The sequence below is a fragment of the Leptodactylus fuscus genome, chromosome 3 (assembly GCF_031893055.1).
Source record: "Leptodactylus fuscus isolate aLepFus1 chromosome 3, aLepFus1.hap2, whole genome shotgun sequence".
NCBI classification, from domain to species: domain Eukaryota; kingdom Metazoa; phylum Chordata; class Amphibia; order Anura; family Leptodactylidae; genus Leptodactylus; species Leptodactylus fuscus.
In genome coordinates, this window is record NC_134267.1 from 126,697,032 (window position 1) to 126,724,707 (window position 27,676).

Consider the following 27,676-nt stretch of genomic DNA (forward strand, 5'->3'; position numbering starts at 1 on the left):
TTAATCACTAAGTAGCCAGAGGATTTTTTTTAAAATCCTCTGGCTACTTAGTCCCCCCTGGTGTCCACTTACCTTCAGAGATGGCTGGTCCGGTGCCCGGTGTTCTCGTTCTTCTTCGCCTCGCTGCCCCCGCCTCCCAGGTTAGGAGAGTGAGGGCGGTTATTGGGAGGGGAGAGGTCATGGCTCCCCTCCCAGTACCCGCCCACACTCTCCTAAGCAACAAGCCCTGCATTCTTCCTAGCTCTTTAACACTAACCTGAGAGGCGGGGGCAGCGAGGCGAAGAAGAATGAGAACACCGGACCAGCCATCTCTGCAGGTAAGTAGCTACTAGAGATGATAGCTAGTCTCCCATTAGAATGAATGGATGCAGCTGGCGCGCAGGAGGTTAAGGCTGCATGCCGCTGGTTCCATTCATTCCTATGGAACCACAGCGGAGCATTCACACTGAGTATACACTCCGCTCAGAATGAGCGGAGCGTATACTCAGTGTGAAGGCTAACATTGTTAGCTTTTCCCTCAATGCTTGGCAAGTAGCAAAGCATTGTGGGAAATAATCACCGATCTCGATCCCACCTAAAAAGATCATGTTCAGAATTCCGCTCAACCCTACATTTTAGGTTGAAATATATAAACCTATATATTTTTTTCCCCAGTATTATCAACTTTGTGAAATGTAACAGAATTAAAGTAGTAAAAAATGCATAAGAACTGATAGAAACGTCATTTCCAGAAAACCAAAATATCACAAACCTTATACATAAAGATGAGCTTTGGAATGAAGGGAAGGTAATCAGGTTACAAGTGTGAAATAATTAGAAGCTGAGAATAATGCTAGCAGTGCAGGAGGAAATTATATTGTGCTATTTATACAAAGAATAGAAGTCAAAGGATTCCTGTTTGCTGTTTAATTGTTAATGAAAAACAAAAATCTGACATATTACAATGTGACAAAATCTAAGACCCTTTAAGACCCTCATCTGTACTCTAGTACCCCATCAGTACTGCGCTGTCCATTATGAACACTACCTATTAAAGTTAACATTATTCTCTAACTTTAAAATAACTTTTAATATTACTAGAACTCTATGTGTCTTCATTTCATTTGTTTTGGAGTTCTCATCTTATGACTTTTAAAGTGATTAATTTATAATTTACTTTTCTTTCTAAACAGAATTTCTTGAACTCGCAAATATGAGTTTTCTTTCCTATCGTCAAATTGATTATTAATTTATAAAACTGAAGAAGTAAAAGCTCTGGCAGCAAGACTAGTCAAAACTAGTCTCAAAAGGAAAAGCTCTCTTCTTTGCTATTACCTGAGCGATCATTAACAGAATATTATATGTAAAGTATCAATAATCCATCAATATTGCGGACGCGAGTAGCATAGCATTTTTCTTTGGACCGTTTTAAATTAATTTGCTGTTTCTACAATTCACCTGGTTTTATGAACAATTCTGCTTCTAAAGGAAAGGGAATTTGAAATATGGAACAAAATTAGCTGAAAGTCTTAGCAAAAAAAATTTCCTTTTCAAAATCAAATATGGTAGCATTTTAACACCGAGGAGAGGATTTATGTGTACTGTATATGATAATGTTAGATGTAATATACTGAGGATGGACATATCTATTAACTATACTCACCTTTTCTGTTTTTCTGCAGTCCTCTTCAATACCACAAACAGTATTTTAACAAAATATATGTTTGTGTTAAGTTCCAATTCAGTTTTTTTTGTTCATATACTAATATCAGACTGATTTGTTTGAAATCTGTTTTTGTCAATGCAGTCAGTCTGGATACAGATGTAGCATCCCTTAAAGGTCCTGGTATCGTATTAATGAACATTCATTTTGAGTTATGGATTGCTTTGCATGATAACAACTATATTCTAATGTATCATATCACAAAAATGGCAAATTTAGAAAATGTTAGACAGATAAGTAAGTGCCGATTCTCAAGACTCCAGACATTAGTAGGAAAGGTACAGTAAATCAATTAAAAAGTACAATATGTACCTAAACTTCTTTCGGTTCCCTCACCTGCCTCGGGAAGACAGTAGCCTTTTAGATAGCGATATCCCTTAGGTATATCCCTTTCACTTTGGTTTGAGCTGTTAGAAGCATTGGAGGAGATGTCATGTATACCAGGGCTGGACAGCATTCCATTCAAGCTGTACACTAGATATATAGAAGTTTTGGGTCCTCACCTACTTACTTTTGTACAAAAACAGTTTTTACAGTCTTGTACAATTGAGGTCTTTGGCCCTGGGATCACTGTTCTTCCTGCTCAAGTAGGATGAAGTGATGAAGAGGATCAACTTCCAGTGCACAGCATGTATAAGGAAGAATTTTGGACCGGGGTATTTTGCCTATCGCTGTATGAATTAATCTTATTACTTAAACCTGACAAATGTCTTAGAGAGTGTGGGTCATATCAACCCAATATCTCTCCTCAATTCGGATTATAAAATCGTAATGAAGCTTTTAGCCTGCAGAATTCAAAGCGGGGACACTCTCCCACTTTCAGTAGTAGGTAGGGTGAATTTAATAAAAATAATTATTTTGTCCAGAGCACTCTATATGCTGGAACATGGTAATGGACCAATCCAATCTTTATTCAGAGAAAAGCTGTTATTACTGAATAACTTAGCTTACCAGGTATAGAAAGCTGCAAAAGATGTACAGGGATTTGGGGACTTGGCTGATGACATTGATCTATGGAATAACCCAATGTTCCCACACTTGCGGGATTTGCATGGTAGTAATTTGGAGAGATAGAGGTGAGGTGTCATTACAGGATATCTTTGAAAGCAATGTTGTCCTTTCCTTTCAACAACTCAAAGATAAGTTAGCGTTCCCACAGTCCCTCTAATTGGGATTCTCAAGACATAGGGTTCTCAATGTGTGATCTTTGCCCTTTGCACACATCTGCTATGTGCCAGTGTGGATACATAGTGGCTGGTAGTAGAGGACTGATGGAAATAACGTATTCCCTCCCTTACGGAGAGGATTGGTCTGAGGCCTTAGAACTAGAGATGAGCGAACAGTGTTCTATCGAACACATGTTCGATCGGATATCAGGGTGTTCGCCATGTTCGAATCGAATCGAACACCGCGTAGTAAAGTGCGCCAAAATTCGATTCCCCTCCCACCTTCCCTGGCGCCTTTTTTGCACCAATAACAGCGCAGGGGAGGTGGGACAGGAACTACGACACTGGGGGCATTGAAAAAAATTGGAAAAAGTCATTGGCTGCCGAAATCAGGTGACCTCCATTTTAGACGAATAGTGGATTTCAAATCCGGGTCATATGAGAATGTGAACTTTGTGACTATGAGACAGGGATAGCTGTACAGGCAGGGATAGCTAGGGATAACCTTTATTTAGGGGGAAATGTTATTAAAAATAACTTTTTGGGGCTCTATCGGGTGTGTAATTGTGATTTTTGTGAGATAAACTTTTTCCCATAGGGATGCATTGGCCAGCGCTGATTGGCCAGAGTACGGAACTCGACCAATCAGCGCTGGCTCTGCTGGAGGAGGCGGAGTCTAAGATCGCTCCACACCAGTCTCCATTCAGGTCCGACCTTAGACTCCGCCTCCTCCAGCAGAGCCAGCGCTGATTGGCCGAATTCCGTACTCTGGCCAATCAGCACTGGCTAATGCATTGTATTGGCGTGATGAAGTAGAGCTGAATGTGTGTGCTTAGCACACACATTCAGCTCTACTTCATCGGGCTAATAGAATGCATTGGCCAATCAGCGCTGGCCAATGCATTCTATTAGCTTGATGAAGCAGAGTGTGCACAAGGGTTCAAGCGCACCCTCGGCTCTGATGTAGCAGAGCCGAGGCTGCACAAGGGTTCAAGCGCACCCTCGGCTCTGATGTAGCATACATGCTAAGCACACACATTCAGCACTGCTTCATCACGCCAATACATGCATTAGCCAGTGCTGATTGGCCAGAGTACGGAATTCGGCCAATCAGCGCTGGCTCTGCTGGAGGAGGCGGAGTCTAAGGTCGGACCTGAATGGAGACTGGTGTGGAGCGATCTTAGACTCCGCCTCCTCCAGCAGAGCCAGCGCTGATTGGTCGAGTTCCGTACTCTGGCCAATCAGCGCTGGCCAATGCATTCTATTAGCGTGAACTGAGTTTGCACAGGGGTTCTAGTGCACCCTCGGCTCTGCTACATCAGATTGCTACATCTGATGTAGCAGTGCCGAGTGTGCATCAGATGTGTAGTTGAGCAAAACTGACTCAGCACTGCTAAGTCTCTGCATTCGCATAGGAATGCATTGGCCAGCCTTCGGCCAATCAGCGCTGGCTCTGCCGGAGGAGGCGGAGTCTAAGGTCGGACCTGAATGGAGACTGGTGTGGAGCGATCTTAGACTCCGCCTCCTCCAGCAGAGCCAGCGCTGATTGGTCGAGTTCCGTACTCTGGCCAATCAGCACTGGCCAATGCATTTCTATGGGGAAAAGTTAGCTTGCGAAAATCGCAAACTGACAGGGATTTCCATGAAATAAAGTGACTTTTATGCCCCCAGACATGCTTCCCCTGCTGTCCCAGTGTCATTCCAGGGTGTTGGTATCATTTCCTGGGGTGTCATAGTGGACTTGGTGACCCTCCAGACACGAATTTGGGTTTCTCCCTTAACGAGTTTATGTTCCCCATAGACTATAATGGGGTTCGAAACCCATTCGAACACTCGAACAGTGAGCGGCTGTTCGAATCGAATTTCGAACCTCGAACATTTTAGTGTTCGCTCATCTCTACTTAGAACCTATTTTACATGTCTCTCCTTCATTGAACAATAAACTTATCCACCTGGCATTATATAGTTATGTATGCTAATAGGGGTCCCTGCCCCCAGCGAAATACTGTTCTGTACTGTAATCACTATGGAACAGTATTTGGTTGGAGGCAGGGACTCCTGACACCATACATAGCTATAATGCTAGGAGCCCCTCTCCTGGGATCATTAAATTCTGCTCACACATGGACTGAGTCTAGCCTAAATTATGTTCTGTTAGGTCACTACTGTTAAATTCCATATATCAGAACAATAGACACTTCTAATTATAAGAATGGTGATAAGCATTGTGCGTTAAATCGATATTATTCATATTTACTCATCCTTTTATGAAGTGGTTACAGATAGTAGCTTATGGAACAATCAACGTTAGTTACTAGAGATGAGTGAGTACTATTTGAAACGGCCGTTTCGAATAGCACGCACCCATAGGAATGAATGGACGCAGCCAGCACGCAAGGGGTTAAGCGTGCCAGCAGCTTCCATTCATTCTTATGGGTGCATGCTATTCGAAACGGCCGTTTCGAATAGTACTCGCTCATCTCTATTAGTTACATTCTAGAAAGGAGGTCAGATACCTGGACAACAAGTAAATGTCTGTGAAACATTACTAGATAGCTATAAGAGATATGGAGATGTGGGACATAGGTTTATCATTACAAAGAGTCAAAGGGCCCTATTAAGGATGACCTAAAAGGACATTTTTTGGACTCTAGTATTGAACCATATGATCTTCTGATGGTGGTTTTGACATTTCACATTTTTCCACTTAAGTAAAAGTAGAAAAACAGCTTTTGCAGTCTAAGGGAGCCTTCACATGGAGTTTATGCTCACTCATTCTGAACGTAAAACTCATTCAGAGTCAGCGGCGTAAAAAACAGATCCCATTGATTTCAATGGGTGCTGGCATACGCGCGCTACCCATTGAAATCAACGAGATTGCTTTCAATGTGATACGCGCGTATGCCAGCACCCATTGAAGATAATGGGATCTGTTTTTTACACCGCTCACTCTGAACGAATTTATGTTCAGAATAAGCGAGCGTAAACTCCGTATGAAGGCTCCCTTATACAGTTGAGGTCTTTGGCCCTGGGATCATTGTTTTTCCTGCTCAAGTAAGATGAAGTGATGAAGAGGATCAACTTCCACTGCACAGTGTGGTTTAGTTTACTTTTTTCTCCAAATTTTCAAATGTGACATAAATAGCAGTGTGTATGTCACTGTAATGTGATTTGCAATACAGTAGTGACAGATGACTATGCTTTGGAACATAATCAAAAAGTAACACCCCTATGAATTTTCGCTTTGTTTGGATCATTCTATATTTTTAATTGATTTACTGTAAATTTCCATCTAAAGTACTATTAAGGGGTGACTCTATGTCAGCGGTTCTTAACCTGTCAGTTGCGACCCCTTTGGGGGTCGATCAACCCTTTCACAGGGGTTGCCTAAGCCTATAGGAAAATATATTTCAAATGGTCTTAGGAACCGAGATACCGCTCCTTTGTCTGTCTCCCGGCTCATCCGTCCACTTGCAGATACGCCCACATACGAGTATCCAGCAAGATGACATCACACTATCCCTATCATGTACAAATACAGGTGTATGTGATAGGGTTGGTGCTATAATGCCACACATGTGTAGAGAGAAGCTATTTTTTAAAGCAGCAGTATTGGAGGTAAAAAAAAAATGTTATGGTTGAGGGTCACTACAACATGAGGAACTGTATTAAAGGGTCACAGCATTAGTAAGGTTGAGAACCACTGATCTATTTGTTTTATGACTGTGTGAAATGGAGCACCTTACAGTGTTTCTAAAAATAACAGAATGGGATTAAAACTAGAATAGTTATGTGATCAATCAGTGGTACGATACTAAAGCTCTGTTCACACAACCAAAGTTAACAACCGTGTGACACAACTGCAGTAGAATCAATACATGTAAATGGGGACCATTTTTTGGCACATCTTTTTAATGGATTGTCGAAAGATTATGTAATTTCTGACTATTTTCACACATTCCTCAATAGACTAATGTTCTCTTTTCATAAGTGGTTTGTCATTCAGTCATTTAAATTGAACTTTAGACTTCAAGGAGTATTCCATGAATATAATCATATCTATATTTGTAGATAATTAATAGTTAAACATTTTTGCAAATATAAGTTGTTGCAAATTCTTCAGAGTTTTAAAGATTTTCTCTATGGTCTGGGACTTGTCATGAACCCAGCCATGATTTTCTTATTGTAGCTGGGATATCGAGCAGGGACACTACATGTGTCAGAATATATCCTGGCCACAATAAAGAAATCATGGCTGATTTTTTTACCTTAGGAAGTTCCTACATTCATGTCGTACCCACTGGCAACCGATCAAGACAACAACTTGTGACCACTATATATTTAGAGAAAATCTTTAAAACTCTGCAAAATGTTGAATTATTTATATTTGCAAAAATGTTTAACTTTTAATTATCTATAAATTTAAAAATGGTTACCGTATGTTCATGGGAATACCCCTTTAACTTGATATCTGTAGAAACATGTGCATACTTTAAATATACTTACAATAATTATTTTCTTATACTATTTAACCCCTTAGAGACACAGCCCAAAAGTGACTTAAGGACCAGGCCTCTTTTTTCAAATCTGACATGTGTCACTTTAAATGGCGATAACTTTGAGACGCTTTAACTTACACAAGTGATTCTGAGATTGTTTTTTCGTAACACATTGTACTTCATGTCAGTAGTAAATTTTCGTCGATATGTTTTGTCTTTAATTATGAAAAAATAGGAAATTTGGTGAAAATTTTGAAAAAAATGCAGTTTTCAAACTTTGAAATTGCAAGCCTTTCAAATAGAAAGTCATACTACCCGAATTTTTTCATAAATATAATTAATCATGTCTCTGATTTATGTAGCAATCAAATTTTAAGCACCCTTTCATTTTTTTCAGATATTATAAGGCTTACAAGTCAAGCAGTAATTTTCCAAATTTTCAAGAAAATTTCCAAAACACATTTTTCAATGGACCAGTTCAGTTCTGAAGGGAACTTGAAAGGCCTCTCTAATAAAAACCCCCAAAAGTCACCCCATTCTAAAAACTGCACTCCTGAAAGAATCTAAAACAGCAGTTAGAAAGTTTATTAACCCTTTCAGCATTTCACAACAATTAAAACAAAATGGAAGTCAAATTTACATTTTTCAATTTCTGTCACTAATATATTCATTTAGCCCTAGAATTTACACATTTACTAAGGTTTAAAGGAGAAACTGCACCCCACATTTTGTTACACAATTTCTCCCGAACACGACAATGCCCCATATGTGCTGGTAACCTAATGTACGGGCACACGGTCGCTCTCAGAACAGATGGAGCACTAATTGGATTTTGTAGGCCAGATTTTGCTAGAATATTTTTCAGGCGCCATGCCCCGATTGCAAAGCCCCCAAGGTGCCAAAACAGTGGAAAACCCCAAAATGTCACCCCATTTTGGAAACTAGACCCCTCAAGGAATTTATCAAGGGGTATAGTGAGCACTTGGACCCTACAGGTGTTTCACAGATTTTTTTACCATTGAGATGTGAAAATGAAAAATTACTTTTTTTATAATAAAATGTCACTGTAGCCCCAAAGTTTTCATCTTCACAAAGGGTTAAAGGAGAAACTGCACCCCATATTTTGTTACACAATTTCTCCCGAACACGACAATACCCCATATGTGCTGGTACCCTAATGTACGGGCACACGGTCGCTCTCAGAACAGATGGAGCACTAATTGGATTTTGTAGGCCAGATTTTGCTAGAATATTTTTCAGGCGCCATGTCCCGTTTGCAGAGCCCCCAATGTGCCAAAACAGTGGAAAACCCCAAAATGTCACCCCATTTTGGAAACTAGACCCCTCAAGGAATTTATCAAGGGGTATAGTGAGCACTTGGACCCTACAGGTGTTTCACAGATTTTTTTACCATTGAGATGTGAAAATGAAAAATTACTTTTTTTTATAATAAAATGTCACTGTAGCCCCAAATTTTTCATCTTCACAAAGGGTTAAAGGAGAAACTGCACCCCACATTTTGTTACACAATTTCTCCTGAACACGACAATACCCCATATGTGCTGGTACCCTAATGTACGGGCACACGGTCGCTCTCAGAGTGGATGGAGCGCTAATTGGATTTTGTAGGCCAGATTTTACTAGAATACTTTTCAGGCACCATGTCCCTTTTGCAGAGCCCCCAATGTGTCAAAACAGTGGAAACCCCCAAAATGTCACCCCATTTTGGAAACTATACCCCTCAAGGAATTTACCAAGGGGTTTAGTGTGCCCTTTGACCCTACAGGAGTGTAACAGAATTGGCCCAACAAAAGGAAAAGTGACATTTTTTGTTATAAAATGTAGCTTTAACCCCAAATTATGCATTTCCACAAGGGGTTAAAAAAGAAAATGCACCCCACAAATTGTCAAGCACTTTGCCCCAACTACAGAAATGCCTCACATGTGGATGTAAAGTGATGTATGGGCACACTGTAAAGTCCAGAGCTGAAGGATCGCTATTGGGATTTTGGAGGGCAAATTTAGCTGAAATCTGTTTCAGGCACCATGTTGCATTTGGAGAGCCCCTGAAGTGCTAGAACAGTGGAACCCCCCCCCCCCCAAAAAAAAAACAAAAAAAAAACGACCCCATTTTGAAAAATAGACCCCTCAAGGAATTTATCAAGGGGTTTAGTGAGCACTTGGACCCTACAGGTGTTTCACAGATTTTTTTACCATTGAGATGTGAAAATGAAAAATTACTTTTTTTCCAATAAATCGTCCATTTAGCGCCATATTTTTAATTTTTGCAAGTAGTTAGAGAATTAAGAGCCCCCCACAATTTCCCCTGAACACGGCAATACCCCATATGGGATCATAATCTGCTGTATGGGTACATGTTGGGGCTCAGAATGGAAAGAGCGCTATTTGGGTTTTGGAGGGCATATATTGCTGGAATAGTTTTGAGGTGCCATGTCGCATTTGCTGAGCCCCTAAAGTATCAATACAATAGAAACCCCTCAAAAGTGACCCCATTTTAGAAACTACACCCATCAAGGAATGTATCAAGTGGTATTATGATTTTGAGACTAAAAATGCTTCCAAAATTTGAAATTTTTAAAGAAATATGCCATTTTGGTATCCAATGCATTGCACCCACTTTGTATTGTCAGAGACCTGCACTCCTAAAACTATTAAGTGGGCCATCCCGAGGAGCAAAAAAATTATATATGTGGGTATAAACTGCTGCTTGGGCGCACAGCAGGGCTCAGAAGGGAAAGAGCACTGCGCTTTATAGCTTTTGGGGTACAGATTTAGAGGGACTTTCTGGGTGCCATGTTGTTTTTGCAGAGCCCTGGAGGTGCCAGTAAACTGGAATTCCCCAAGAAGTGACCCCATTTTGTAGGGGAAATTTTAGAGTCTCTGCAAAAGTGCCATGGCATCCAAAAACCAAACCGTCTAAGTCTGTGCTCCAAAAACCAAGTAACCTTCTTCCCTTCTGTGTCTGGCTGGGCCCTAATATCAGTTTATACCCACATATGACATTACGTACGTTATCCGGGGTACACCAGTGTCATACATGTGCCCTAATATCAGTTTATACTCACATATGACATTACCCCGGTTACACCAGTGTCATACATGTGTCATACATGTGGCATAAACTGCAGTTTGGGCACACAGCAGGGGGCAGAAGGGAAGGAGCGCGATGCGGCTTTTGGAGTACAGATTCATATGTTTGGTATCTAGATGCCATGTCATGTTTGTAGAGCGTGTAAGTTACCAGAAAATTGGATTCCCCAAAGGAGTGAGCGCAGTTTGAAAACTGCACCCCTAAAATAATTTATCAGGGGGTGTAGTGAGTATTAGTATCCCGGACGTGACTGCACAGCGGATGGCGAAGAGGGAATGTATAAGCGGTGCGGAGGACATTGCAGACACTAAATTCCCTACTGTACCCCCAGTAGCTCCTATGATTGGGGAAGTCACACTGGGGTCACTTTGGGGGTCACTTCTGGTGTCTTTTCCCTCCTAAGCTGTAAATCTGGGGTGTCCCCTGATATTCGCTTGCACAGCTTATACATTCCCTGCCTGCCGCACCCAGTTCTAATGATTTGGCGATTTTGCGTGATTTTGTCTTCACATTGGTAGAGGCTATATTTTCTTTATTTTTCTGCTGACGTGGCCATATAAGGGCTTGTTGTTTGCGGGATACGATGTATTTTGTAATGACACCATCTTGGGGTGCCTAAAACTTACTGATTACATTTTATTAACTCTTTTTTTGCTGGATTTAAAAGAGAAAAAAATCAATTCTGGTATTGAGTTTTACCTTTTACATTTTTCGCCATGCAGCGTACAGTATAAGTAACATGTGACCTTTATTCTGCGGGTCGGTACGGTTACGGCGATACCTCATTTATGTTATTTTTTTATGCGATACTAAGTCTGCAGAACAAAAACACATTTGGGGACATAAATCAGTGATTTTTGCATCGCCGGGGGGTGCTGGCGGGGGGGGAGAGATCGCGGCACCCTTTGTTTGCGGTGGTCATGTTTGACCATCGCAATCAAAGGGTTAAAACCTCCGATCGGTAAAAGTACCGACCGGAGGTTATGGAAAAGGGTGATAGCTGTCAGTAACAGCCATCACCCAGTTCCGATTCCGCCCGCTCAGCTAGTGAGCGGGCGGAATCACCATGACGTACTATTACTTCATGGTGCGCGAAGTACCTCGCGTCCATGACGTAATAGTACGTCAAAGGTCGCTAAGGGGTTAAAGGGGTTGGCTACTTTCAGACCAATATTGACAAACAAATGTACAATAAGAGATATACAAATCTCCAATATAATTTCTGTATCAATTCCTCATGGTTTTCTAGATTTCGTCTTGCTGTTACTTCTAGAGGATAAAACTCTGACCATGGTCATGTGATTTACGGTCCATGATCATGTGATGAGCTCTGTAACGAGTGGCACTTGTGAGCTCATCACATGACCATGGACCGTAAATCACATCACCACGGTCAGAGTTTTATCCTCTAGAAGTAACAAAATGAATGACAGCAAGACGAAATCTAGAAAACCGTGAGGAATTGATACAGAAAGTATATTGGAAAATTGTATATTTTTTATTGTACATTTGTTTGTCAAAATTTGTCTGAAAGTGGCCAACCCCTTTAAGGTATGATAATCTTTACAAATGTCTAATGGGAAATTTGATTTAAACCTTCTATTTATAGGTCTACTCTAGTTTACAGTTGCAAGCAACCATACTTATTCTACACTCCTACAGAACATCTTGTATTGATTAAATTAAGAATCTACATTCTGGTCATGTGCAGTATTTATTAATGTAATAACATATATGAGTTAGTAAAATTGGAAATACTACTCCTGTCTCTCCATATTAGAGGCTTTTTAATATTACTGAAACTCTATATCATTTCACCTTCTCTTGGCTCAAATGTCAATTTCACTTAAACGATGAAGTTCTAAACTGATGCAAGTGTTTGTATTATTAATCCCCTGCCAGTAAACAAACTGTAAAACAAACCAGAACGTTCGAGTCGTTGAGCTAAGAAGGAAGGCTAAATGTGGCTGATAGCAGAAAGGAAATCTTATCATGGATACATTTGAAGCTGTTTAGATAAAGTCACTTCCAGTATGCAAAGCAGAAATAGGCAAACTAAGGAGCGCCAAGTGCAGTCACAGATAAAACACTTTCACCATATCAACAAAGCAAAGAATCTCAAAGCTAGTTCTGATATCCGCACATGTAGAAAATTGTGACTACCTTTGTCATTCTTTAACCGGTTAAGGACCAGGCCCAGAAGTACATTAAGGACCGGGCCTCTTTTTTCAAAACTGACATGTGTCACTTTAAATGGCAATAACTTTGAGACGCTTTAACTTACACAAGTGATTTTGAAATTGTTTTTTCGTAACACATTATACTTCACGTTAGTGGTAAACACTAATCAATATTTTTGTATTTATTTATAAAAAAACTAGCAAATTTGATGGAAATTTGGAAAAAATTGCAATTTTCAAAATGTGAAATTCTCTGCTTTTCAGGCAGATAGTCATACCATCCAAATACATGAATAAATATTATCTCCCATATCTCTGCTTTATATCGGCATCATCTTTTGATCGTCTTTTAATTCATTTTGGACGTTACAAGGCTTACAAGTGTAACAGCGATTTTCCAGATTTACAAGAAAATTCCTCAAACTAATTTTTTAGGGAACACTTCAGTTCTGAAAGGAATTATAAAGGCCTATATAATAGAAACCCCCATAAATCACCCCATTTTCAAAACTACACCCCTCAAATTATTCAAAACAGCATTTGGGATGTTTGTTAACCCTTTAAGCATTTCATAAGAATAAAAATAATATGGAGGTCAAATTTAGACATTTCATTTTTTTTCACTAATACATTCATTTAGACCTAAAATTAACACATTCACAAAGGGTTAAAGGAGAAAATGCATCTCACATTTTGTTATACAATTTCTCCCGTGCACAGAAATACCCCACATGTGGGTGTAAACTGATTTTTGGGCACACGGCAGTGCACGAAAGGGAAGGAGTGACACTGGGTGTTTGAACAGCATATTTTGCTGGAATAATTTTCAGGCACCATGTCACATTTGCAGAGCCCTTAGCGTACCAAAACAATGGAAACCCCCCAAAAGTGACCCCATTTTAGAATCTACACCCCTCACAGAATTCATCAAGGGGTATAGTCAGCATTTTGACCCTACAGTTGTTCCACAGATTTTACTAACATTGGAATGTGTAAAAGAAAAATTACTAAAATGTCACTTTATCCCCAAAGTTTTCATTTTCACAAGGGGTTAAAGGAGTAAAAGCCCCCCAAAGTTTGTTAAACAATTTATCCTGAACACGGCAATACCCCATATGTGGCCATATTCTGCTGTATGGGAACATGGCGGGGCTCAGAATGGAAGGAGCGCTATTTGGCTTTTGGATGGCAGATTTTGCTGGAATAATTTTAGGTGCCATGTCTGATTTGCAGAGCCCCTAGAGAACCAATACAGTGGAAACCCCCTAAAAGTGACCCCATTTTGGAAACTACACCCCCCACAAAACATATCAAAGGGTAGAGTGAGCATTTTGACCCTACAGCTGTTTCACAGATTTTATTAACATTGGGACATGAAAATGAAAATTTACTTTTTTTCCAACAAACTGTCAATTTAGCCCCAAATTTTTCATTTTCACAAGAGGATAAAGGAAAAAAAGCTCCCTAAAGTTCGTTACACAATTTCTCCTGAACACAGAAATGCCCCATATGTGGTCATAATCTACTGTATGGGAACATGGTGGGGCTCAGAATGGAAAGAGCGCTATTTGGCTTTTGAAGGGCAGATTTTGCTGGAATATTTTTCAGGTGCCATGTCGAATTTGCAGAGCCCCTAGTGTACCAATAAAGTGGAAACCCCCTAAAAGTGACCCCATTTTGGAAACTACACCCCTCATAGAATTTATCTAGGGGTTTGGTGAGCATTTTGGCCTCACAGCTGATTCACAGATTTTATTAACAATGGGACGTAAAAATGAAAAATTACTTTTTTTTTCCAATTAATCGTCCATTTAGCGCCATATTTTTAATTTTGCAAGTAGCTGAAGAATTAAAAGCCCCCCAGAGTTTGTTACACAATTTCTTCTTAACACGGCAATACCCCATATGTGGCCATAATCTGCTGTATGGGTATACGGTGGGGCTCAGAATGGAAAGAGCGCTATTTGGCTTTTAGAAAGCAGAAGTGGCTGGAATAGTTCTCAGGTGTCATGTCGCATTAGCTGAGCCCCTAAAGTATCAATACAATGGAAACCCCCCATTGTGACCCCATTTTAGAAACTACACAGGTGACAGTAAACTGGAATTCACCAAGAAGTGACCCCATTTTGTAGGGACAATTTTAGGGCCTCTGCAAATGTGACGTGGTGTCCAAAAACAAAGAATCTAAATCTGCACTCCAAAAGCACATATCGCTCCTTCACATCTGCGCCCTGCTGTGTACCCAAATAGCGGTGTATGCCCACATGTATGACACTGGTGTACCCCGGATAACGGACTTAATGCCATATGTGGGTATAAATGGCTGTTTGGGCACAGCCGGGCACAGAAGGGAAGGAGCGCTATTTTGGTTTTTGGAGCACAGTTTGGTTTTAGGACACCATGCCACTTTTGCAAAGCCCCTGAATTGCCAATAAAGTGGAATCCGCAGACATGTCACCCCATTTTGGACACTAGCCCACTGATGGGATTTATGAAGTGTTGTAACGAGCGTTTTTAACCCTTGAGTGTTGCATTTATTTAGTTTCCAGAAATGAAATCACAGCTGATAATGAGAAGTTAAAAATGAAAAATTTCCAGAGATTCGCCATTTTAGTGCCCGATATGTTGTGCCCAACTTATGTCAGCAGAGACACTCCAAAAACTGGTAAGCGGGTATCCCGGGCACAACAGCTTTTAGAGCGTTCATCTCTGATACAAGGCGGGCACAACATATTACGCACTGAAATGACGTATTCCTGGAAAAATTGTCATTTTCACCTCTCACAATCAGCTTCGTATTCATTTATGGATAATAAGTTATAGCAACACTTGGGGGTTAAAAATGCTCTCTGTACCCCTGGAGAAATCCTTCAGGGGTGTAGTTTCCAAAATAAGGTCACATATCAGGGGATTCCACTTTACTGGCGTTTCAGATCTACAAAAGTGTCATGGCATCCAAAAACCAAACCGTCTGTGCTCCAAAAACCCAATAACCCTTCTTCCCTTTTGCGTCCAGCTGTGCCCTAATATCAGTTTATACCCACATATGACATTACGTCCGTTATCCTGGGTACACCAGTGTCATACATGTGTCATAAACTGCAGTTTGGGCACACAGCAGGGCGCAGAAGCGATGGAGCGCGATGCGGCTTTTGGAGTACAGATTTTGATGTTTGGTATCTGGACGCCATGTCATGTTTGTAGAGCCTGTAAGGTACCAGAAAAGTGGATTCCCCAAAGGAGTGACCCCATTTTGAAAACTGCACCCCTCAAAGAATTTCTCAGGGGGTGTAGTGAGTATTAGTATCCCAGACGTGACTGCACAGCGGATGGCGAAGAGGGAATGTATAAGCTGTGCGGAGAACATTGCAGACACCAAATTCCCTACTATGTCCCAGTAGCTCCTATGATTGGGGGAGTCACTCTGGGGGTCACTTTGGGGGTCACTTCTGGTGTTTTTTCGCTCATAAGCTGTAAATCTGGGGTGTCCCCTGATATTCGCTCGCACAGCTTATATATTCCCTATCTGCCGCAGCCAGTTGTGTTCTAATAATTTGGCGATTTTTGGGGGGTTTTGCCTTGACATTGCTAGATGCTATATTTTCTTTATTTTTCTGGTGACGTGGCCATATAAGGGCTTGTTGTTTGCAGGATGAGATGCATTTTGTAATGACACCATCTTTGGGTGCCTACAACTTACTGATTACATTTTATTAACTCTTTCTTGCTGGATTAAAAAAAAAAAAAATCAATCCTGCATTGAGTTTTACATTTTAAATTTTTCGCCATGCAGCGTACAGCATAAGTAACATGTGTCCTTTATTCTGCGGGTCGGTACGGTTACGGCGATACCTCATTTATGTTATTTTTTTATGCGATACTAAGTCTGCAGAACAAAAACACATATGGGGACATAAATCAATGTTTTTTGCATCGCCATCTTCTGAGACGTAACATTTTTATTTTTCGGTTGACAGTGTTGGTTGAGGGCTTATTTTTTGCGGGAAAATGTGCGCTTTTTATTGGCACTGTTGTGGGGTGAATATGACTTTTTGATCACTTTTTATAGCATATTTTGTAGGATGAGATGGCAAAAAATCATTATTTCCGGCGAGTTTTTTCCGTTTTTTTTTTCCGACGTTCACCGTGTACATTAAATATTATTTCAGTTTTATTGTACAGGTTGTTACGGACGCGGCGATACCAAATATGCATTGCTTTTTTTAATTTTTAGTGCTTTTTTTTATATAATTCATTTTGTATAGAAAAAAAGGGATTTTTGGACTTTAGAACTTTATTACTTTTTTCATACACTTTATTATTTTTTTTTTAACTTTTTTTTTACTTTTTCATGTGTCCCTTTAGGACACTTGAATCAGTTGATGCTTTGATGAAAGCATCAACTGATTCTACACAGTAGCAGACAGGACACGAGCAGGACATGAGCCTGCTCGTGTCCTGTAAGCTGCAGAGGAAGTGAGACACATCGCTCACTTCCTCCACCGCCTGGCAGGATCACCAGGTATGTGGGGGCTCCGGTAGTCTGGGGTCACTGGCCAGACCCCAGACTACCTGTTACTGACATCGGCACCCCTCGATCTCGCCGCGGGGGGTGCCGATCACTTTAAATTATCGGCGGATCCCTTTCGATCGCGCCGTGATGTTTCACGGCGCGATCGAAAGGGTTAACACGTCCAGTCGGACTGAGTTCCGACTGGACGTTATGGAGGAAGGGGTTAGGTGTTAGTAACACCTAACCCCTGTCCCCCCCGCACCCCTCCCCCCGCCAGAAAGGTACCTAAAGGCCGGACGTATTTCGGCAATAGTCCGGTCTTTAGGTACCAGCACATGAGGCCGTAAATTTACGTACGGCGGTCCTCATGTGGTTAAAGATGAGTTTTAGTCAAATATCAATTTTCATTTTTGATAAATACTATTTCATTAAAAGCTAAACAGTCTCTCTTTGTTGTTAGAACATATAATTTATTTACAATATATGCAGATAGTCATTACAATAATGGCTTTAACCCCTTCCCGCCATGGCCTTTTTTCGTGTTTTAATTTTTCATTTTTAACTCCTACCCCACTTCCAAACCCCATAACTTTTTTTATTTCTCCACTCTCAGAGCCATATGATGTCTTAATATTTGCAGGACAAATTTTTCTTCATGATGCCACCATTAATTATTCTGTAGAACATACTGGGAAGCTGAAAAAAAATCAGAATGGGGGGGATTTAAAGAAAAAGTGCATTTGTGCAATTTTCTTATGGGATTCATTTTTACGGCAGCCAAAATGACGTCATCTGTATTCTATGTTTCGGTACGATTCCAGGGATACCAAATTTAATTGGTTTTATTTACATTTTAATCCCAGAACTCTGCCAAAATAATTTTTTTCTAAAAATCACCATATTCTGACACCCTTAACTTTTTTATACTTCGTGTACAGGGATGTATAAGGCATCTTTTTTACAGCGTCAGGTGTACTTTTTAGTTATACCATTTTGGGGAATTACTATTGCTTTGATTCATTTTTATTCAAATTTTTATCAGAAGCAAAACAGCGAAATAACAGCAGTTTGGCACTTTTGACTTTTTTTCCCCCTACGGTGTTTACCATATAGGAAAGCGGGCGTTTTCAGACACAGGGATACCTAACGTGTATGTTTCACATTATTTAAGTACTTTTAGATGTGTTCTAGGGAAAGGGGGGTGATTTGAATTTTTAATGCTTTAATTTTTTTTATACTTTTTTTTTCCATTTATTAGACCCCCTAGGGGTCTTGAACCTCAGGCGGTCTGATTACTAATGCAATGCAATGCATTGAAAAATCGCCATTTCTTTTGCAGGCTACATAGAGTAGACTGCGAAAGAAACTCACTTCAGACAGGCTTGGAAGCCTTTACAAGGCTCCCGGCTGTCATGCCAACGTGACGTCAGCCCCGGAGCTTGCTCTAGGGGCCAGAGATCACTGGAAAAATGGCAGCGCTCATGTGTTGCCGGGATAATGGCACCTCAGTCTGCTTTGACCAAGTTTCCAGAAGGGTTAATGCCTGGATTAGCATAAACAGCAGACACCAGGTAGCTATGGCAACTAACAGCAGGCACCAGGTGGCCTATTTACCACTAGAAAGCCGACATTGTGCTGAATTCAGCGTACTGTCGGCTTTCACAATCTGTGCCCCCAGTGAAGAGCTATCACTGCCAGTACTGTAGCTCTTCACCGTCAGAAGGGCATTTCTGACAGTCAGGAACGCCCTTTCTCACAGTAGTGTCTATAGCTCTGTACTATAAGAGCGGCGAGGAACGATCCCCTCCCCTCCTGATAGTACTCGTCTATGGACGAGTACAGCGCTATAGGTGCTACTGTGAGGAAGGGTGTTCCTGACTGACTGTCAGAAATGACCTTCTGACGGTGAAGAGATACAGTATCGGCACTGATAGCTCTTCACCGGGGGCACAGATTGTGAAAGCCGACAGTACGCTGAACTCAGCGCACTCTCGGCTTTCTAGCAGTATATAAAACAGCATGTGCCCCAGGTTGTGAAAGGTACTCTTTAAATATCACTATATATTGTCTATCTATCACTACAGGCTAACAAAATCCTTGAAAGCCTGGAATTCATACCTTCTCAATAATCCCCATCCAAACACATACACAAACATAGTGGCCATATATAGACAAAAATAGTATATTTAGCATAACCCTTTATGTTATCCTTGCCTGTCATTAGTTTGGGGCATGGTTGACCACTGACATTAACAGCTCCATAGTGTATAAACAATGCATCACTCCAACATTACGCAGACTCAGTCTTGAGTCATTCATCCCCACTATGCCACACTGATTCCACGTATATGTCATAATTTCCTCTGCCAGCTGAAGATGTACATACCCTGAAAGGTCATCATGAATTGCTGGCAGTCCTTCCTAGCAAGTATGACCTGGCCTATGACGAGTTGATGACCTTGAACTTTTCGAGATCTCTGTAACCACTTCTATCCAAGCCTTGCAGAAGTCCTCTCTTACCGCTGCTGCCCAACACTGCAAACTGGAAGCCCATATCGATAACATAGAAAATTGCAAATATTGCAACAAAGGTTAGGGGCTTTCCATAAGCCACCCAAACAGCTTATTTTATTCCTACTCTCACAGGTATCTTCAATATGTTTTTGGGCCGTGATGCTGATACTAATCTTGAAAGCAACCTTGCCCATCATGAACATAGACCTCGCATCTCAGACATGGTGAGGCTTTGCGAAGTTATCTGCAGAGTAAACTACTATACAATAAAGGAGAAAATTAAGCAAAAAGCCAGAGAACATAAATTGACAGACTTTGATGGGGCTCCTATTTCTCTGGTTCCCAGATCCCTCCCATCACATCCTTCAACAGAGCTGCCTTGAAATCACTTCTTGCACTCCTTCTGGAATGTAAAATACTGTACCGATGGGGCTTCCCAATCTCCCTCTATATCCGCCAAATAGATAGACTCCTTGTACTCTCTACACTGGAGGACCTCCCAACCTTTCTTCAAGCTTTGGATCTGCCTCCCAGGCAAGGACAAACTACTAGGCGACACCAAGACTATGTTACAGAAGATACCCTACATAAGATATAAGTTGTAGTTGTTGAGGAGCCACCCAGCGGGTTACTTGCTGAAGGATACAGCAGAGGAGCTACTCCATTTTGTGCCTACTGTGATCCAGGCTCTTTATCTATAGAACTGTATAGCAGCACTTCACGTTACACCCATGAAAGGACGCAGGAGGAGTGGAAGCAATGCTTTGAACTGGTGAAAATGGTGGTGGGAAATAATCTAGAAAGGAAGATCCAGAGGAGATGATGAGCCCTGCATGGTATTGGAATTTGGCCTGTGCAAATGGAATGAAACTGGATAATGGCCTTGTTGCGCTTCTGAATTGTGGCTACTGCTGCTCAAAACATTAACCCAATGGGCTTTGTATTGTCCTTGTCCATAATTGATGCTCCACATGTCGATGAATTGCAACTTTCCTTAGAATGACATATCAAGGGAAAGGTCCACATTCTCCAACACATGGCAATATAAAATAAGGCCAGCTTTCCTAGAGAAATAATGGTGACTAGGTATCCTCCATATAAGTTGAACGCATGCTATCAGTCAGCGAAATGAAGTACGATCCACGCATTAAGTTGGGTGACTGGGAGAATATTGCTGCATTCTGGACACAAATTCCCCTATAGATGACTGACATTGGCATGGAAGGGGAGTAGGAGAAACAGCCGATGGTGATGATGATGATACATTGATGTCCTCTGCAATCTTTTCTAAACTTTAGTCCCTTTTTCACTATATTTTGCTGTGATGATTTTACACTTTTCTGAACATGTTTTTCTGCAAAAACATTATGTAAGTTATACACTGTAAAGTTGATAGTAACAGTGGACTGGATGGATCCTTGAAATCTTAAAATGGAAAGTTATCTATGTAAAAATCAATTAATTCTGACCTCTAGCATATTCTTCAGACATGATTTCCTTTACATTACACAGAGCATTTAAAATTAAAGAGGAAACACACAGGCAGATGTATTTCGAGGAAGTGAAGACCTTGTACCTTGACAGAAAAGGGTTCTTTCACTTTGCTTTTACATGTTTGACATGCGAAGGTTATACATCTTTTTTTGATGTTGTCATAACCATTATGCCTTCATGCAATATTCTCTTTTCATATATTCCATTAAGTTATTATATTGTAAGAATGAATAGTACAAAACCACCCCTGTTAGTACAAGTCATAGCTTCAGTATTTTACTCCCTACTGAATTATATAAACAGCATTAAAGGCACTATGTAAAAGAGTTTGTTTGGAAATTTTAGGTGGTTGTAACATCTCTGCCTGTTCGGGCCTCTGCGCCACCCTCTGCTCGCGTGCTGCGGCGCAGGAGGCGTGTGCAGTTTGATAATCTGCTTAAAGTTTTTAGTTGCACTGTGTGAACACGGCTCTAGTCCTTAATTGGATTTGCACCACACCCGTCTTCTGCCAAGGTTGCCTCTGTCCATTAAGTGGTTAATCTGGCCTTGCCCTGTGATTGACAGCTGCCTTTCTGTGAACTCCATGGGCGGGTTCTTCCTCCCTATTTAGCCTTGGTTCCCATTCACACCAGTGCTTGTTATTGCCGTGTGCATACCTGCCCTTACTGTCCCTGTTGTGCTTATACTATTATACTTGACCTTTGGCTTTCCTCATTGACTATTCTCCTGACTCCGATTTGGCACTGCATCGCTCTCCTGTTACCGAACCCTGGCTAGCTGACCTCCCTTTGTTGTTGGTCTTGTCTGCGTTTTGTGTTTCACGTATTCAGGGAGGGTCTGTCCTCGTGGTTGTCGCCTATTACCTAGGATAGGGCCTGGCAATAGGAAGGGAAAGCGGGGGGCTTCAGCTTAGGGCTCACTGTCTCTTGTGCCCCTCCCAGGGTTTAACAGTTCTGGGAATTGCTGTCTTAGCAATTCCCTTACAGTGGTGTTCTAGAGAATATCCAGTAAAATATGAATGTTATATACATGTGAATCAGAGAAATATAAAATGTCTAAGATGGGAGGGTAAATATTAGAGCTGAGCGAGTAGTGTTCGATCAAGTAGGTGTTCGAAATACTCGTACTCAATTGAACACTACTAGCTGTTCGAAGTTTAAGGTTCGATGCAGAACCAGCGTTGATTGGCAGAATGCTATACATTCTGCCAATCAACGCTGGTTCTTCTCTTACCTTTCCGAAGTCTTCTCCGCGCTGCATCCCCGCGTCTTCTTCCAGGTGGAATTCACTCTGCCTAGGCATCCGGCCTAGGCAGAGCCGACTGTGCATGCGCGGGCATGCCCTCGCATGCGCAGTCGGCTCTGCTCAGGCATCAGGCCGGGCAGAGCCGACCGTGCATGCGCAGTAGGCTCTGCCGATGCCTAGGCAGAGTGAATTCCAGCCGGAAGAAGACGCGGGGACACTGCGCCTGGAGAAGACTTCAAGGAGAATCCAGCCCGACCGTCACTCGTGGACTTGGTAAGTATAATTTTAGCGAATTTTGCGTACCCCTGAAACGAGTGTTTCCCCCCATAGACTATAATGGGGTTCGAAATCCGTTCGAACAGTCGAACAGTGTGCGGCTGTTCGAATCGGATTTCGAACCCCGGACATTTTAGTGTTCGCTCATCTCTAGTAAATATCACAAAAGTAGAAACATGTGAATAGTGGAAGACTGAAATAGAAAGTACTAAATAAAAAAAATGAATAGAAAAAAAAAAAAAAAATCAAAAGTATGAGTGGAATGTTAGGAGAGGGAGAAAAGAGGAACATCTTCTACTCCTTTCTCTTTATACCCTTTAGGCAATTGTACTTGAAAGAGGACTTTTCAACATCTCCAACAAGTCGAGCTCTTTACATCTTTACAATTGTGATTTCTGCACAATTAGAATTTTTTTCTAACCCCCATTGTTCCTGATCAATACTACTAGTTTTTGTGCCTGATAGGCTACTTAGGCTCTGTACTGTCAGGTGGGCGGTGTCAGGCAGGAGCAGGCAAGGGGTGTTATTCTACACACTGACACTGGCAGCCTCCGATTAGAGCTCTGAATCACACCCCTGCCTGACATTGCCCTTCTGACAATACAGAGATTAAATAACACATCAGGCACCAAAACTAACTGTCCTTGTTGCAGAGGAATGATGGAGGCTAGAGAGAAAATCCCATCTGTAATGGAGTCAGTTGAGTGACGCCTATTAAAAAATGTTAAGAACTTGAATTGGTGGAGGTGGTGAAAAGTTCTCTTTAGATAAACTGTACAAAGATGAGCTCAAAATTCTTGTATAGTGTTATGAAAGTAAGAGTGAGGTTTTAGATCTTAAATTGAGGTGAAAATTCAGGTATTTAATTTACACCAATTTTAATAAGCTAATCAAATGTCTGGCAGAAGTTGTAATAATTTGTTATTTTGCACTGCATACTAAGATTCATTCCATTTTGGAATAAACTCTATTTTGTTTACATTGTCTATTCTTTGTTATTTATAAAAAAAAAAAAAAAGTAGCTCATATGCCAGAAGACACTGATTACATAAGATATTACAGAAAATAATATTAAAATGGGGCGGAGCTTGACCGTCGTGCGAGGTGGTAGCATGAGCCTGTAGCTCCACGTCGTAAAGGCAAAGAGGTGGCCCTTTAGCAGCTTTTCGGTGGCGAAAATGGTCAGAACTGGTAAAGAAAAGGGGGGAGATGTACCTGCAACCCCGAAAATGGCAATCGGATTTGCAGAAATTTCTCCGCAAACGGAGCCCGCACCATAGAGCGAGTCTCTCCAAGATGGCGCCGGCGAGCGTGAATGCGGATGCGGCGGCTGGTTCAGACCCAGAGAGTGGAGGTGAGGGAGATAGCGATAATGACTCTGCTGCATCGATATCCCACGCCTTTCTGAAAAAAGCACTAAATCAGGCCCTGGTTCAAGCGCTTCAGCCGTTGAGATCTGATCTAGCCGACATTAAAGCCGACCTGTCTGCAATGAACAACAGGGTGGATCTGGTGGAGGAGGCCTGCTCGAGCTTGTCCGAACATGCTGAACTTCTTGCTTCCTCGCTCTCCTCGCAGAAGGACCAAATTGACAGAGCTCTCACCCTCCTGGAGGACCAGGAAAACAGGGGGAGACGGAGAAATGTCCGCATCAAGGGGCTACCAGAGGACTGTGAACAAGCCGAACTTAAGGATAAGGTACTCGCTATATTTACGGATCTTTTAGGCCCTGACCGAGCGGCCTCACTGGTAATTGAGAGGGTACATAGAGCTTTGAGGCCAAAGCCGAAACCTACCGACCCACCTAGGGACGTGGTGTGCGGTTTACTCTCGTTTTTAGATGCCCAAGATATCCTATCCGCAGCCAGAGCAAGAACAGACTTTGCATACGAGACGCATAAGCTTACCTTTTTTCAGGACTTAGCTCCCTCCATCTTGGCGAAACGCCGTCAACTTAGGCCACTACTTGAGGTATTGCGACAGATGAATGTAACATATGCGTGGCTGTATCCTTTCGGCTTATCTATCCATTATAAGGGCAGGAGGTTGATGGTGCAGACTCCGGCGGATTTGCCCTACATCTGGGAACAACTCAACATTGCACCCATAGACATTCAGTCCTGGATGCCTACGCCTGACCTAAGCTCTCTTCCGGAGCTCCCATCTTGCTCGACCTGGAAGCGCCCCAGACGTGCCAAGTCCCCGAAGGCTAAGCGGTCCCTGCAGCGCCCCTTGGCCTCATCTCCGTGAGGATTGACCTGGCAGACCAAGCTCTACACCTATACGTAACCTTTTGTTCTTGGGACAGTCGTTACAGATGTATTTATGCTCTTTTTCCTATCTAGTGCTTTTTGTTTTGTTCTGAGGGTTGCCTAGCTTGCTCCATATTGATATCTTTTACGCTTTTTCTCTAGCATGATATGCAGTTGGAGATAGTTGATTTGTAATATATCTTAAACTACAGACGGCCCTTATAAGTCTCCATGTGGGTGCACGTTAGGTAGTTGGAGACGGGTATATATATTAGCTTCTTTACCCTGGTAATTGCAGCACTAGTTGAAGCATACATAGTCATATTTGCACGTTGCCCCCTATTGTATAAGAGGTTGGTTTAATTGAACAGTAACCCTTTCTCTGCCACCGAAGTTTTGCCTTTTACTAGCTTCCCACTATGTTTTTTGGGCACACTCCTATGCCTGTTGTTATCAAGTTCCTTTTCTTTTTCCCCCGAGGTCACTATTTTTGGATTTTCCCTCAGGGTTTATCCATATTGACCTGGTTCCCTTAGCTTAGGGGGCCCTTAGTTATTGCGGTGTCCTTACAGGCTCGGACACTTTGAGCGTCTGTTAGGTTAGATTTCTAACCTCTCTGACAATTGTGAAATTTATCTGCGTGTTTGTATTTCGTGTTGTTTTATTCATCTGTTGTTTGTTCTCTTTTTTCTCTTAGAATTCTCCTCTTCTTCTTCTTTTACCACATTTCTTTCCCTTCTTTCTTCTTCTCCCTCCTGCTTCCCTTCTTCCTCCCTCCCCCGGCCGACTAAAAGAAGAGCTCCCAATTGCCTACCGAAGATGGCGATGGTTACAGTTTCCTCTCTTAATGCTCACGGTTTAAATTCCCCAGAAAAGAGGCATGGTATCCAACTTCTGTTGCGGAAGGCGCAAACTAAGATCCTCTTCCTTCAAGAGACCCATTTTAAGAGAGGTAAGATTCCGAAACTTCCAACCAATTATTTCGCACAATGGTTCCACAACCCTAGTGACTCTGGAGCCTCTAGAGGCGTGTCAATTGCATTGCATCACTCCGTACCTTTCAAATGTGAACACAGATTTGCTGATCCAGAGGGTAGAGCGCTATTCTTAAAAGGGAGAATTGTATCAGACATTTACACGCTGGTGAACCTATACGTGCCCACAACGGGCCAAGTGGACTGGCTAATTAAGATATTTGAATCCCTACAACTTTTCGCTGAAGGGGTAATTCTAATTGGGACAGACTTAAACCTGACGTTGAACCCCCAACTGGACTCCTCCACTGGGAGATCCCAGGCCTCTCAGAAGGCCTTACGTAGACTGCACAATCTATTACAATCCCTGTCTCTTATTGATGTATGGAGGACACACCACCCTACTACAAAGGATTTTACCTTTTATTCAAACCCCAGAGCCTCATACCAGAGGCTGGACTACATTTTTGTTTCCAAAAAGTTACTTAGCCTATGTAAGAAGTCAGTAATCGGACAGATCTCCTTATCTGACCACGCCCCTGTCCATTGTAACCTTAAACTGATGCCGATCCCTCGCCAGGCTATGACATGGCGGCTAAATGAGAGACTTCTCGACTCAAAGGAAGTAAGGGACCACATATCCAAGCATCTAGCCGAATTCTTCCAACTTAATTCTACCCCCGATGTGAGCCCGACGATTGTGTGGGAAACACACAAACATTACACTAGAGGACTTTTGATCTCTCAGGGAACCAAATGTAAGAAACAACAACAACTCCACATTGATTCCCTGCTGCAACAAATTGCCACTATTGAAAGTTTACACAAACGAAGTCAATTTGATGCTCATCAAAGTAAGCTATCAGCCCTTAGATTAGAACTTAAAAACATCCTTTTTGCTAAGGCAGCAAAACATTTTTTGAACTATAAGCAGATGCTTTATGCCCATGGCAACAAGGGGGGCCGCATGATGACATCCCTTATTAAAAAGGCGCAAGCTAGGACATATATCCCTTCCATCAAAAATGATTCCGGTACGGTCCTTTCCTCTACGCCTGCTATAGCGGAAGAATTCAGGTCCTTCTATACTGCTTTATATAATTTGAATACTACTCATTCCGATGGTTCTGATGAGGCTAGACAATCGGCCATTAGAGATTTCCTTAAACCCCTAAAATTGCCCAGCTTAGACCCTGATCGTGCAACAGAACTCCTAGACCCGATCTCTGAGGAGGAAGTAAAGACAGTCATTGGCACCTTCCCTATGCACAAGAGTCCTGGTCCTGATGGCTACTCCCTGACTTATTATAAGACCTTCCTGCATGTTCTGTTATCGCCTCTCACAAAATCCCTAAATGCTGCTCTAACGGGAGCCCATCTGCCACCACAAGCCTTAGAGGCCCATGTGACCTTGATCGCCAAGGAGGGAAGGGACCCTCAGTGCTGCAAAAACTATCGCCCAATATCGCTCCTAAATTTAGATTTAAAGTTTTGGGCCAAACTTCTCGCCCTGAGACTCCAACCACTATTGCCTTCTTTAGTACACGATGAGCAAGTGGGGTTTATTAAGTCACGGGAGGGTAGGCAAAATTTGACCCGACTCTTACATGCACTACGCTTTGCTAAAATGTCCTCTGTCCCTTTAGTCCTTCTCGGCTTAGATGCCGAGAAGGCATTTGACAGAATCAACTGGAGTTTTATGTCTTTGACGCTTGAGAAGTTTGGTTTCCCACAAGAATTTATTACGGC